Consider the following 13,896-nt stretch of genomic DNA (forward strand, 5'->3'; position numbering starts at 1 on the left):
ACTTACTGAAAGTAAAATTATTGCAATTGATGACTACAGTGAAGGGTTAAAGAAAGGATAAATTCTGGGACATTACTCTGATGGCAACTGAAGGACAAATATTTCTATAGTGAATGTGTTTAGAATGTCATTTTTTTAAGAGCAGTGTTTTCTTTCCTCAGTACTGTTTCTGCTATTAGAGCTATATAGTACAATTATGGACCCAGTGAAAGGACTAAAAATATCAAAAAGTCAGTAAGCTAGACAGTCCATAGTTGGTCTGTGTCTTAGTCAGGATTACTATTGCGTGATGAAATACCATGACCAAAAGCAACTTGAAGAGGAAAGGGTTTATTTCACTCACAGTTCCATATAACAGTTCATCATCAAAAACAGTGAGGGCAGGAAGTTATGCAGAGGCCATGGAGGGATGCTGTTACTGGATTGCTCATCATGAATTGTTTGCCTGCTTTTGTGTGGATCCCTGAACCACTATCCTAGGGATGGCACCACTCACAATGAAATAATCTTCTAAGACAGTGTGGATTTGAACTCAGAATCAAGTAAATACTATACAGCAATATGTACAGCAACATCATCATTCTCAGTTAAAGCATAATCATTGCAACCTTGTTACATGTCTATAATGAATAGGATAAAGCAAATAGAATACAGCTAATAATTGTGTTCTAATAGCTCATTTGGATATTAACAATGATTTCTCTGATCTATTTTATGGATCAATCAAAATACATAGATATTTATTTCTACCAAAATATTGATTTTCATTTTACTGTTTAATAAGGTATAGCAAATAATGACAACACCACTGAAATTTTCACTTAAGGTTACAATATTTGGAATTTATTTCATATTTCTTTTTTTTAATTTATTTATTTATTAAAGATTTCTGCCTCCTCCCCGCCACCGCCTCCCATTTCCCCCCCCCTCCCCCGATCAAATCCCCCTCCCTCATCAGCTCGAAGAGCAATCAGGGTTCCCTGACCTGTGGGAAGTCCAAGGACCACCCACCTCCATCCAGGTCTAGTAAGGTGAGCATCCAAACTGCCTAGGCTCCCCCAAAGCCAGTACGTGCAGTAGGATCAAATCCCTTTGCAATTGTTCTTGAGTTCTCAGTAGTCCTCATTGTCTGCTATGTTCAGCAAGTCCGGTTTTATCCCATGCTTTTTCAGACCCAGGCCAGCTGGCCTTAGTGGGTTCCCGATAGTACATCCCCATTGTCTCAGTGTGTGGGTGCACCCCTCGTGGTCCTGAGTTCCTTGCTTGTGCTCTCTCTCCATCTGCTCCCGATTTGGACCTTGAGATTTCAGTCCGGTGCTCCAATGTGGGTCTCTGTCTCTGTCTCCTTTCATCGCCTGATGAAGGTTAATATTCAGGAGGATGCCTATATGTTTGTCTTTGGATTCACCTTCTTATTTAGCTTCTCTAAGATAGCTAATTATAGGCTCAATGTCCTTTATTTATGGCTAGAAACCAAATATGAGTGAGTACATCCCATGTTCCTCTTTTTGGGTCTGGCTTACCTCACTCAGGATAGTGCTTTCTATTTCCATTCATTTGTATGCAAAATTCAAGAAGTCCTTGTTTTTTACTGCTGAGTAATACTCTAATATGTATATATTCCATACTTTCTTCATCCATTCTTCCATTGAAGGGCATCTAGGTTGTTTCCAGGTTCTGGCTATTACAAACAATGCTGCTATGAACATAGTTGAGCATATACTTTTGTCTTAAACATAATAAAGTATATATTTCAAATATCTAATATGATTTTAAAACTAAGTATACATGTTAAGTGTTTTAATTAATATAATTACTGTATATAACTGCCCCATGGAGAATCTAGAAGAAAATGTCTTTATATGCTGATGATCTACTTAAAGGGAAGTTTGACATGATCTCAGTCATGAGCTAGCTTAATCCCAACAAACTTGGTAGATGGTAAAGCCATATTGTAAGGAATCTCCATGGATAAAAGGATCAAGATATAGATAGAAGATATTGAGGCTGTAAACGTGTTGAGTACTATTGTGGTTTTGAGCCAACAGAACAAGCAGGGAATAGCAAATAATGCTCAGTTGAAGGATGTGACTGAAAAAAACATAAGAATTGCTAATTTTGAAGGAACTTCCTGGGATGAATCTTTCGCAGTATGACCTATGAAAGCATCACTCATCCATAAACCCAAACTAGGATAGTTGCTATAACAAACTTTACAGAAACATACAGAAATGTCTTCTTTATCTCTTCTTCCTGTTTGAGCACAGGGGAGTATAGAAGCAGAGTAGGAAGATTACATGTGTGCCTATGAGCATATGCCTAGTTCACATTTAGACAAGGAAGATGAGAAAGTGCTATATGTAACTTCAAATGGCTGGTTATCCTCATACCAGAAGGATAGGTGGGTGCATATATTAATATTTGCATCTTAATGAGTAGAACTGCTCTCCATAACCAAGTGCAATGGAAGACGATGAAATAAGACCTGATGATCACCAAGGGAACCCACATTTCAAGAAAAGAGGGATTAGAGTTCACCAGATCAAAGTGCTAGCACGTGATGAACAAACAGCGTTTTCTTGTTTTGGCCTCAATATGTTGACTTGATCACTGTTCGAAATCAAGTTGTTCTCATTTATTGGGTTAAAGGTTTACATACAAGTCTCTTCATAGCATTAATTTACTGAGAAAAAAAATCATTTATTTCATAGCAGTGTTAGTTCAATTTCAGTCCAATTCATATTGTAAATTTTAGTTCCTTATCAGTGGGATCTGAAATGATGAAGATTTATTATGCAACAATATCAAACTCAAACTCAAATTAAGCCAAAAATGACTCACTAGTAAGCCAAAAATGACTCACTATACTGTACGTGGTGGTTTTAACTGGATGTTTTCTCCATGGGATTTTGTAACACCACAGAGGTATAGTACGTATTTAAAATTAAAGCGATAATTTTATTCCAAATCTCTCCCTTTTCTTCACTCAGTTTAAAAAATGAATTCAAAAAATGGATCCTCATTACAGCTTGTTTTTTTTTCCATGAACATAAACTTGCGTCTTCTTGGAAATAATTTCCTAACTTCTTTTTATATCCATAAGGAACTGAGTAACTGTGAACTGACATTGGTTAATGAAGAAGTAAATACTATATTCACAGGCACTTTTAAAAGACAAATAAACCAGATGTTATCCTTGCTCTTGAGAGGTAGAAGCAGGAAGATCAGGAGTTCAAGGCCAGTTATAGCTATATAAGGGTTTTGAAGCCAGAATTGGTATCGTGCCACCCAGTCTCAAAACAAATAAAACAAAAAGCAATTAAATGTTGTTGCTTATATGCACTTAAAAAAGAAAATCCTGGCATCTCATCTTTGGTTATTCTGGCAAGAATGACCTTCCAAGTAGAATCTCTCGTCATACATCATAATTAGCCAGACTAGTCGATATGCCCCTTCCTGTTATTCTGTGAGGTCTAAAGAACTTTGCTCTTTAAAGGCTGTGGCCTAAGGGCAATCTTTGGGGGATAGAAAAGACAGAATGACTAACATATCAGGGCATTAAATATCAAGAGCTTTTCTTAAGTTTCTCTGTGGATACTGTGACTACACTCTATTGATTTTAGAGAAAATTCAGCTGCCTTTTAGTTCTGGCAAATTTAACCTCTTTTTTTCTTTTAAGAAATGAAGGAAGAAATAATCAAGGAAGAGGCTTACTTTCTCGTGTTTTCCATGTTATTAAATCAAAATGAAGAAGTTTAAAATGTTATTCTCCTGTTCATCTAAGAATGGATGGTTAATTCAGAACAATAACTGCTAGAAAGAGGTGTGCTAGCTGCAGAAAACAAAATAGCAGGCAATGTACAGGAGAATCAAGCTGGCTGAAATTAGAGAAATTGTTACTATTAGCTAGGAGGTTAAGACCATGATGGGTTCACCCACTGAGACAGTTTGCCTGAGGTAATGGGAGCTCACCAACTCCAACTGGACTAGGAGTGAATGATCACGGGATCAAATTAGTTTCTCTGAATATAGTTGACAGTTGGTGCAGACTGAGGGGCCACTGAAAGTGGCACTGGGATTTGTCTCTACCGCATGTACTGGCTTTTTGGGATCCTATTCTCTTTGGATCTCTTCTTCAACCTAGATGTAGTAGGGAGGGCCGTGGACTTGCCATAGGGCAGGGTGCCTTGTCCTCTCTTAGGAATAGAGGGTGTGGGAGAGTGTGGGGAGGGAGTGGGAGGAAGGGAGGGAGTGGGAATTTGGATTGGTATTTTTTAAAGTAATAAAATAATAAAAAATAGTTTCACTTCTATTGTCTTGACAAAACACTAAAAAAAGCAACACAGGAAGATATCCTGACCCACATCCCTGGTGGAATCCTTTTACCACACCATAGGGCAGGCCAGCTCCCTGAAAACCTGGTAAACCACCATCCCTACTGTGCCACACCAGCCCAGAATGACCCCAACCTTTCGTCCTCCCTTTATCAATGTATCCCAGCCCAAACTTCTGGCTGAAGCCTCCTACACTACCATAGGCCAGGCCAGCTCCCTGAGAACTGAGTAAGCTACTCTCCAACCCTGCCAACAACCATGCAACCTAACCCCAACCACCGCTCCTCTCCTTATCACCATATCCCATCTCACACCTCTATTAAAAGCCTCTACCCCAACAGAGGCTAGCATCTTGAACCCCAGCAGCCAGACCACCATCTTGAACCCCAGAGAGCAGGCCAACTCTCTAAACTCCAGGCCTACAGAAAGCACTAAAAGGAAAACTCCAACCCTAGGAAGCTAACCGCACCCACAAAAAACACAAGCAACAGATAACCTCACACCAGAAACCCCAAAGAAAGGAAACATAAAAACACGACCACCAAAAATTAGCAGGAATTAATGATCACTGGTCATTAATACCTCTTAATATCAATGGACTCATTCACCTATAAAAAGACACAGGCTAAGAGAATGGATACAAAAGCAAGATCCATATTTCTGCTGTATACAGGAAACACACCTCAACCTCAAAGACAGGCATTACCTCAGAATAAAGGGTTGGGGAAAGACTTTCCAATCAAATGGACTTTAAGAAACAACTGGGTGTAGCTATTCTAATATTTTACAAAATAGACTTCAAACTAAAATCAATCAGAAGAGATGAACAAGAACACTTTATACTCATAACAGGAACAATTCATCAAGATGAAGTCTTAATCTTAAACATCTTTGCCCCAAGTACAAGAGTACTCATATATGTAAAATAAACATTACTAAAACTTAAATGGCATATCAAACCCCACACACTAATAGTAGGAGACTTCAACACCCCACTCTCCCCAATGGACAAGTCAACAAGACAGAAACTTAACAGAGAAATAAGAGAACTAACAGATGACATGACTCAAATGGACTTAACAGACATCTACAGAACATTCTACCCAAACACAGAAGAATATACCTTCTTCTTAGTACCTCATGAAACCTTCTCTAAAATTGACCACACACTTGGTAACAAAGCAAAGCTCAATGATACAAAAAAATGGACTAACCCCCTGATTCTTATAGATCACCGTGGTTTAAAATTAGAACTTAGCAACAACAATACTTTCAGAAAGCCTACAAACACACGCAAACTGAACAACGTTCAGTTGAACCATGACCCCCCCCCCTCCCCAAGTCAAGGAAGAAATAAAGAAAGAAATTAAAAATTTCCAGGAATTCAAAAAAATGAAGGTACAACATATCCAAACATATAGGACATATGAAAGCAGTGCTAAGAGGAAAGTTCATAGCACTGAGTGCCTACATAAAAAAAGTGGCAAAATCTCACACTAGTGACTAAACAGCACACCTGAAAGCTCTAGAACAAAAAGAAGCAGACTCACCCAGGTGGAGTGGATGACAGGAAATAATTAAATTGAGGGCTGAAATAAAAAAAATGAAACAAAGAAAACAATACAAAGAATCAATGAAGCAAAAAGTTGACTCTGAGAAAATCAACAAGATAGACAAATCCTTATCCAAACTAATCAAAAGGCAGAGATATAACATCCAAATTAACAAAATCAGAAATGAAAAGCAGACATAACAGCATGCACCAAGGAAATGCAGAGAATAAAAAGCACATACTACAAAGACCTGTACTCTACAAAATTGTAAAATATAAAAGAAATGAACAATTCTCTGGATAGGTACCACACACCAAAATTAAACAAAGATCTGGTGAACCAATTAAATAGATATATAACCTATAAGGAAATAGAAGCTGTCATCAAAAACCTCCCTATCAAAAAAAGCCCAGGGTTCGATGGCTTCGGTGGAGAATTCTACCAGAACTTCAAAGAAGATCTAATACTTATACTCCTCACAGTGTCCTACATAATAGAAACAGAAGGAACATTGTCAAACTCTTTTTATGAGGCTAATTTACCCTGATATTGAAACCACACAAAGATTTAACAAAGAAAAAGAATTACAAACCATTCTCACTCATGAACATAGATGCAAAAATGCTCAACAAAATACTGGCAAACTGAATCCATGAACACATCAAAAAAAAAATCATCCTCCATGATCAAGTCTGCTTCAACCCAGACATGTAGGGATGGTTCAACATACAAAAATCTATCAATGTAATTCACTATATAAATAAACTGAAAGAAAAAAATCCATATGATCATCTTATTAGATGTTGAAAAAACATTTGACAAAATCCAACAGCCCTTCATGATAAAGGTCTGGACAGACAAGGGATACAAGGAGCATATCCAAACATAATAAAACAATATACAGCAAGCCAGCAGCCAACATCAAATTAAATGGAGAGACACTCAAAGCAATTCCACTATAATCAGGAACAAGAAAAGGCTGTCTATTCTCTCCATATCAATTCAACATAGTCCTTGTAGTTCTGGCTAGAGCAATAATATGACAAAAGGAGATCAAAGGAATTCCTGCCTACAAGATGTCCTGGGGTAAGGGGGGCACAGAAATTATGGGAATGATCAACCAATGACTGGTCTAGTCTGAGGCACATGCCAGGAGAGGGAGCCCACACCAGCACTGCCTGGAATGCCAAGATCCAGAGGCTGGATAGCCCAGAAACCTAGGATAGATTGAAACATGACTGGGGAAAAATAGTCACTGTGACTATATATAATATTTGTCTTTCTGGGTCAATATGATGTTTTAGACAAAAAGCAAAGAAACTCAATATGATCTTTTAGACATAAAGCAAAAAAAAAAAAAAAAACAAGCTTACAATTCACAACCCCAGAGAACCTAGACAACAAAGAGGACCCCAAGAGAGAGACATACATGGATCTAATCTACATGGAAGGAGAAAAATAAAAGATCTCCTGAGTAAATTGGGAGTATGGGGACTATGGGAGAGGGTAAAAGGGGAGGGGAGAGGAAGAGAATGGAGCAAGAAAAAAATATATAGCTCAATAAAAAAGAATTAAAAAAGAAAGTAATTGTTTTACTAATGCCTGAAACTAATGTAAACAAAACAAAACAAAAATGCCAGTGTAATGATGCCTGATGAAATTCTGCTATACTCACAGATTGGTGCCGCCCAGTTGTCATCAGAAAGGCATTATCCAGAAACTGATGGAAAGAGGATGGAAAAGCACGTGTCTCTGCCTCAACACTGACACCTGGGAACGTCATTACATCTGCCAGTGTCATACGCTACACAAAAGCAAAGAAGACCGTGCATTGCACTTACAAAACACAGCTCAGGTTCCAATTGTGTTTTTCTGTGTACCTTCAGGAATCCTGCATTTTTATTCCAACCCTCAATTTGTGTACCATGATAGACACAATTATAAACATGTCACCTCCTATAGCTAGCATTTACATTAAGATTTAGAGCACGTTTAGACACTTTTTTAAGATCTTTGCTGGCTCGTTGATTATTTATTGGTGTTTTGACATTTCTAGAAGATGATCCTGTCACCCTATAGGGAAGCAGTATGGTGAAATCAAAAGTGTCATTGTTTCTCGTAGGAAGTGTTTGGGACGAGCAGCTTTGACTCTGTCAGCTTCATTTGGAGAGAGCTAATTTAGGTAACAGTTGTAAGCACTCCCATGGCGAAGTGTGTCTTTGTGAGAGAGGCCAATATAAATGCCCTGTCCTTGGGGAAGCTACTGAACTTTTTTCAAATTATTTCACTGCAGGGAGAACCTTATAATTTTCAGCGGGGGTACATTGAGCCCTAAATTGAATGGGTGCATATCTTTCTGAATCTCCTCTGTACTTCTGCATAAGAAAGAAATACTTTTGTGAACTGACCTTAGAAGGCAGTTTTTTAATATGGCAACAATTAATGAAAATAATCATCCAAGCTAATGAAACTGATCATTGAAATCTATCTTCAATATTATTTAGATACGAGAGCGCTGCCGTGAAAGAGACTGGAAAGCTGTTTTGAAGCTGAAGGTCTGCTGTTCCTTGGCAGAGGGTGAGGACTACTCAGGCAGGGAGCAACTGCATCCATCTTGAACCAGACTACAAACTGCAGTGTTCTCTTCTCTTGCCATCTGTCTTCACATGCCACTGAGGTAGAAAATGATATACCAACTGGGAATGAGACTTTTTTTCTCAGAAAGAGGGTGTCATGATCTGAATAGTTGTGACACCCCAAATGTTACATATTGAAATACTAATTCCCAAGTTGACAGTTTCAGCAGATGAAAGTTTAGGAAGATGATTAGATCATAAAGTAGGGCTACTGTCTTCCCAAAGTGGCCACCATGTGTTTGCTTGGTAATACACTTTATGGGGAAGGACAAAGAAAGAAGGTGCCATCTTTCAAACTACAGAATTCTAGACATCGAATCTACTGGCACCTTGATCTTTTTTCTAGCCTCTAGGACAATGAAAAAAATGAATTTCTGTTACTTTATTACCTGACCAATCTATGACACTTTGTTATAGACAGATGGGTATGTCACTGGGCCAATCCAATGAGTTTCACCCGTCACTGCAATGGTCTCTTAGCAATTCTACAGTTTTAAACTTCTGATTTTTAACATGACTTTCTGATAGTAGTTCTTAGATGGTTTGATTCCAAACTCGTAGTGAAGCAGAATTGGTTATGTATCAAAATCTGAGGCCTGATGGAATATAACATTTGAAAGGCTGGTGCAGACGAGTCACAACTGTCCTTAGCTTCAAGCTTTCCTCTTTACCCCACAAAGAGTGGTTTGAGACTTTTGGTCCTTTTTAACCATTGCTCTGCTAACGGTTTGTTTTTCAACACTTTGTTTCACTCAGGTAATATTTCAAGTTTTCCAGACCCATTCTAAGTAAAAGGAGTAACCAGAGTTGCAAGCCCTTCTCAGCTTTAATAGAACAATATTTTTGGGGAAGCTGGCATTTTGACATCCCTCGGATCACCATGTACAGGTAACAGTTCTAACTCGAAGTGATGGAGGGCATGTCTTCTGTGTCTGGATGGTGAGTGGATGGTACGGAGGAGGTCACTGATGCCATATGACCTATACCTTGTTTAACTGGCTTTATTTTTAAAGCATCTTTGAACATACACGGTTCTACTTAGTGGTCAGGGAAAGTATGTACACAGCATAGGCAGTGTATATCTAGACCCAGTCCACTCTTCCTCCATTTCTATTTTTAAAAAGTTAGCTATTCTATGGATATCAACCAAATATGGCATATAAGGTTTCAGTAAGATTAAGTACCTCCCCTTTTATTATGGCTGAATAAGATAGCACAGTATAATGAATAATGTCCCCAAAACAACAAAACCGTCAGAGGCAGCCCTACTCCCAAAGTTAGGAGTCCCATAAGAAGACCGAGCTACACAACTGGGGCATGTGTGCATGCAGAGTGTCTGGATCAGTCCCATGCAGACTCCCTGGTTGCCAATTCTGTCTCTGAGAGACCCAATAAAACCAATGTTAGCTGATTCTGTGGATTCTTATGGTGTCCTTGATCCCTCTGGCTCATGCAGTTTTCCCCCAGATAGAGTTTCCTGAGCTCCAACTAATGTTTGACTGTGGGTTTCTATATATATTATGTGCTGCAATTACTATTTTATTTTCTCTATTCTTTCCAACTATGCTCTATAAAGTAAGCATGGCTTGGTCATTGCAATATTTAACAAAAGGTCTAGTACGTAATAGATGCTAAGTAGTTTTTTGAGGTGATTATATCTATATCCAGTTTGTTACAAAAGGAAACTCAAAATTCTGGCAGGAGATAGATCATCCCAAAGGCTCTCCATTAAAATAAGAACTCATTGAGGCCAGCTGTGAATCCTGATGTCTCCCTACACCTATAAACTTAGCTGTAGTGTCAGACACTGATTTTCTTTCATGGGCCATCCACATACGTGTGTCTCTCTCTAAACTGCTCCAATGCTGATCTCTACTTCCGCCTGTGGTATAACACCTTCTCAAAGGTTTGACAGCAGCAACAGCTGCTTCTGTCTCAATCAGCACCACGCTGAGACTGTGGGCACACCCTTCATTTTCCCCAGCTAAGAGTCCCTTCCTTCAGTTTTCAGCTTCTGACTACTAACCAACTTTGTTTTGGGGACAACTGTACTTTATAAAAAGAGCATTCTATACATGTGGCATTCCACTAAGCTAAGTAGTTTTTTGTCAGATATTAAATATTGTAACTACCACCAATTTTAAGAGTACCATGCCAGGAGTCTGATAATTCTTGCAGATATTAAGTGCTACTCTACAGGTGTAGGACCTTTCTACCACCCTGAAGTCCACTGATTTTCTCCTTAGTCAGTCCCCTCTCTCATATAAAGACCCTGGCAATGATTAATCCACTCCCTGTCACTGGAGTTTAACTTCTCTAACATTTCATAAGTGGATTTATAAAGTCTGTGTCAGTGTGAATGCATTATGTATTTTTCTTTTAGAATAATGCTTTAGAGACGCATGCAGAATCTATAACTAGCACTCTGTTGCATGCATATTCCAGTCATTCTTGTTTTCATTCAGTAGGTGATAGGCATTGAACTGAGTTGACTGTTTATAGTTTTCTAAAGCTACTGTAAACAGTGCAGCTGTGACAACATATGCTTTTATCTCATTGGGTTAATTTTCTAGAAGTAAGATGCATGGGTTGCATAGGGTACCCTGAAATTTATGATACTGGCAAGTTAACTTCTCAAAATGGTTCTTTCATTTCGCCCTTTCAATAGCAATACGGGAAGATTCACATTGGTGCATATATCTCACTGATTAACTCAAAGTGGCCAGCAAGACATCATTTAACTTTTGCTTTCATGACTTTACACTTTAGGGTAACTTTCATTTCTCTCAGGGGTCATGATGAATTCTTTGTCATTGACCTGTTTACCAACAGTGTCTCTGTTCTTACACAAGGTTCATTTTCAATTATGAGTACTTTTTTATTTTGTTGAGCTGTAAGTGCTCCTCTTGTGTTCTGAATAAATTCCTATCATGGGTGTTTTGTAATTTTTTTAATTAGTAGTTTTTATTTGATTTTTGCTGCATCATTTTCTGACAGTCTGATCCGTAAATTCTTTTGGTTCATGCCATCTCTATAGCGGAACTGGAGACATGGAGCTTTCTAAGCCATTTAGAGTCCAATACCTTTCATAGGCATTCTAGATTCCAGCCACTGAACTATGAGACATGTTGTTTTGCCTGATGGCTTTGGTCTTGCTTTGATCTGATCATTCTTTCCTTTTGCTAAAGAAGTGGATATTTATTGTGCATTATTACAGGTTGGAAGTATGTACCTTCTATTGATAGAAGAATACAGTTAACAAACTGAACATTTAAAATTTCTAGAGACTTTGAAAATTAGATTAAGTGCACTTTTTATTTTAACATGGTCATGAGGTTATGAGGACAAGGAGGAAAATGCTATGGCTTAAAAGTGATATATGGGGTGTCCAGTTGATGGTGGAGTTGTGATGGCTAGTTTTAATTGTCAATTTGAAAGAATTTAGTGTCACTTGAGAGATGGGTCTCTGGGATGGCTTACAAGATGTGGGCCTCTTGGAAGGCCTATGGAGGATCATCTTGTTTACATTAATTGAAGAGGGAAGACCTTCCCACTATGCACTATTCTTGGCTGGAGTCTTGGACCTTGTAAATGGAAAATGGGACCTAGGCAGTAGCAGGTATTCAATACATTCTGCCTCCCAGTGGTGGGTGTGATGCAACCAGCTGTTTCCAGTTCCTTCCTCCTTGACTTCCACACCACGATGGACTGTACCTTTGAACTATGAGCCAGAATATGCTTAATAAATAAATAAATTAAAAAAAAAGATACTTATTTGGGAGGAAGAGCAAAGTTGTCTGAAGCACTCCAGGGTAGCTGAGGCTACGGAAGCCTTGAAATAATTGTGGGAAGAATCAGTGGTTGTTTTATTACTATTTAAGTCGAATTTCTCTTTAAAAAAAAAAAAAAAAAAAAAAAAAACCTTCATTTTTCAGTTGCTTTGGCGAGATTATTTTATTACAGCAACAGAAAACGGATCCAGAACAGTTGGTCAGTCCATCAGTCAATCATCTTAAGGCCTCTCTATCCTGCCCTGTTCCCTTATAGGGACTTCTCTAGGCTAGGCAATTAGACAATATTGTCAGCTTCTGAAGCATTTGAAGTTGGACCAATTCCTCTTAATCGGCTTTGCATCCCACCTCCTCTTTCCATAAGAAGAGGAGCTTCATCATTGTTCCTCCTTGGAATTTAACATTATGTGAAAATGAGGGGACAGACGAACCTTTAAGGACCCATTAGAAGAAAATGACTTCCTCTTCCAAAGAACAGAATCCGAGTTGTGCTTCTAGACCTGACATTCCACACCACCCAAGTTATTACCTGCTATTCTCCCCTTCCTTGAGTGAGTCAAGCTTGGCTTGTCAGTCACCTGGACAGAAGAGAGAGCCTTGGGAATGTTGATTCAACCAAAGACAGGTTGCAGAGATGGAAAGAATAATTTTTTAACAAACCCTTCCAATTTTCAGAGTTGTAATCAAAAGAACTGTAACATTCCCTTTTCCCTTTCTCTCTCTTGTAGATACGGGTCAAAGCCATAAGCATGCTTATGCTGTCAGCATGCTTTTTTGAAGATGACTTCTCTCCCAAAGCCAGTGCAGCACCTTGCTGATCTCTATTGCTAGATCTGCCTACTTTTATGCTCCCTAACACATAGATGATGTTACCAAATTAATTCATGAATTTCCCTATGGAATTTTATTTTAATTAATATAAAGGAAAATGAGTACTTAAATGCAGCATTCAGAAAATCTCATAAGTGTAGAAACTAATACATACGTTTTTACATTCATTTGATTTGGGTAAATCTTTGACATATTAAAAAAATTTAATATTAGTTAATTTTAAAAAGCTTTGTTTTCTGAGTTAACAATATTTAGCCTGAAAAATAGTTTTTTCTTTTCTTCATTTATTAGCAAGATAAAAAACTTAACTTATATTTGCTAGATGTTTAAGATTATAGAAATTATACATGTCATTTTAATAAAATCTCATATTCATGAATCTCATTTTACCAGTATAAAATTCAGTGAATGTGTTAAAACAAATCCCCACATTGTATTTTTGGTATGGTGTAAGTTTAGAGTCAAATTAAGTCAATAAAGCAATAGAAACTAATTATTGTGAAGGTCATTTTTAAATAAGAAGTATTAGAAATTTATAATTTTGTTTGTTTACTTTTGGGTTCTTGTTGCTATGCAGTACCGAGAACTAAGGCTATAGCTCTTTTATTAAACATGCTCTTTTGAAATTAGTGAAAAATTGTACTTCAAGAATAGTGTATTTCTAAAAATTGTGCCATAGAATACATGTAAAATTTGCTAGTTTGCAAATGCTAGAATTTAACAGATGATTTCAATTATCGTTTTTCTAACT

The sequence above is a fragment of the Microtus oregoni genome, unplaced genomic scaffold (genome assembly GCF_018167655.1).
Source record: "Microtus oregoni isolate MIOR12 unplaced genomic scaffold, Mior012 000024F_ref0000369, whole genome shotgun sequence".
In the NCBI taxonomy this organism is placed as follows: Eukaryota; Metazoa; Chordata; class Mammalia; order Rodentia; family Cricetidae; genus Microtus; species Microtus oregoni.